Source organism: Bison bison, unplaced genomic scaffold (genome assembly GCF_000754665.1).
Source record: "Bison bison bison isolate TAMUID 2011002044 unplaced genomic scaffold, Bison_UMD1.0 scf7180017864366, whole genome shotgun sequence".
NCBI lineage: Eukaryota > Metazoa > Chordata > Mammalia > Artiodactyla > Bovidae > Bison > Bison bison.
The window spans coordinates 469,596-471,350 of record NW_011494938.1 but is presented as its reverse complement, the minus strand read 5'-3'; the positions used below and the strand labels follow the sequence as shown (position 1 = coordinate 471,350).

Here is a 1,755-nt window from a genome sequence, read left to right as displayed (position 1 = left end):
AGAATGGCAAAAAAAAAAAAAAAAATAGACTATTAGTTCAAAAGGCATTTTAATGGTTCAACTAACAAGAAGATATACCTCCAACTAACAAGAAGATACACCCCCAACTCTTCCTGGTGTATTATCTCTTTATGTTATTATGCAAATTCAAATTCAAAATGGGCGTCTTACTAGGTATAATAAATTTATTCCTTGAGATGAATTGGGACATAATGTATTTATAACTTTATAAATTTCTTAAGTTCTGTCTTCCAGTTCATGGACAAAATACACTGTTTTATGGAAGTGATAGGAAATAAAACTCCGTGATTAAGTGCACCCTGGTGCCAATCACCATATTACACTCTGAGTCAAGTCATATTTTCCAAGCACATAGTACTGTGTAGAATCGACTCTAACCATAAAAGCACGGAGAAACTAATCAACAAGGTTGAACTGGTCCATAGCACCAGCACACTCATGGGATTTGATCATACGAGAGAATCCTCTTGACAATACACATTAAGTTCACCTTGGTAAGACAACCTCATACATTTATTACAGCATCACATATTTGGTAAGAGTTCCCATTTAAAATCCCATCACATTTTTAGGCTCAACAGGTGGAAAAGTCCAAAGGACCTTTATAAGAGCTATAAGAAGTGATGCCTTCAACCTCATTTGCTATACACAGATCAAGAAAATTATCATAGTAGAAGAATCTGACCTTTACATGGTATGTCTTCCTGTGTAACATTTTCAGCTTGAACCGGGGACTACAGCACTGATCCTGTTGCATAGCAATCCTGAGAAAACCCAGCGACTGAAAGAGCCCTGCTTTAAAATGCCAACTTTGCTTACATTCTGTTGACAGAATGAATTTCAGAGCACAGGCCTCACCAGTCAATAATAATAAACGGCCACTTTGTACTCCTCACTAAACGGTAGCCAGGCCTGTGGATGTGGGAGGGACCTCGTGGAGAGGAGGCCTGGAATATGCAACTGACAGTTTATATTACACAGCCAACTTTTCTTATCATTTTGCCATTATAAGCCAGAGACATTATAAATTCACTTTCTATGTGTGTTTCCCTCCTTGTTCCCAGCAGAACGGTCAAAGCCAAAGGAACATTCCTTAGAGAGCTGCTGGCTACTAGCATTCCTTTCTGCCCACACAATGAATGGAGGCTTTGTACATTATCTGACTTGCTCTGAGAGATTTGTATGCTTCTGTTCAACAACTTTAAAAATTCATTCTGAAGCTCTGAACAATTGGATTGATCTGTATAACTAGAAAAGTCCCCCCCGCACCTTTCTAAAATTGAATTAAATTACTCTTCTAAAGGAAGGAAGGAAAAGTGGCAGCAATAACATATTATAAAATCTGAGGAACTGGCCTGTGTCTTCAGTCATGGCCTCTTAGATGCAGGATTTTGAATGTTTTAGGGGTCAGGTGGATTGAAGATGAATGACCTCTGTCACGGTTTTGGGCAGCCAAAGTAACACTCACGGACTCTAAGAATTGTCTCATTCCCTTCGACTGGAAGGCAGGAGGGGAATGTGGAAAAACCATGTCTGAATTTGAAAGAATAGAAATACTAAAACAGATCGAGGAACATCTATCTTTATCCCATCAAAAACAGGCTTATTCTGGAAGGATTTAGCCTGATTTTGAAACTAGCTGATGTGGTAGAAAACTAGTATTGGGCTTCTTGCTGAATGGAGCATGATCAAATATACATGCAATTTACATTTGTGTACCTACATGCTGAAGGA

At 38.6% G+C, this 1,755-nt stretch overlaps 1 protein-coding gene across 1 annotated transcript in view; it reads right to left on the bottom strand.

Moving 5' to 3' along the window:
• LOC104999961 (dystrophin-like) overlaps positions 1-1,755 on the bottom strand; it is a 304,788-nt gene that overhangs the window by 62,293 nt on the left and 240,740 nt on the right. The window lies entirely within an intron of this gene.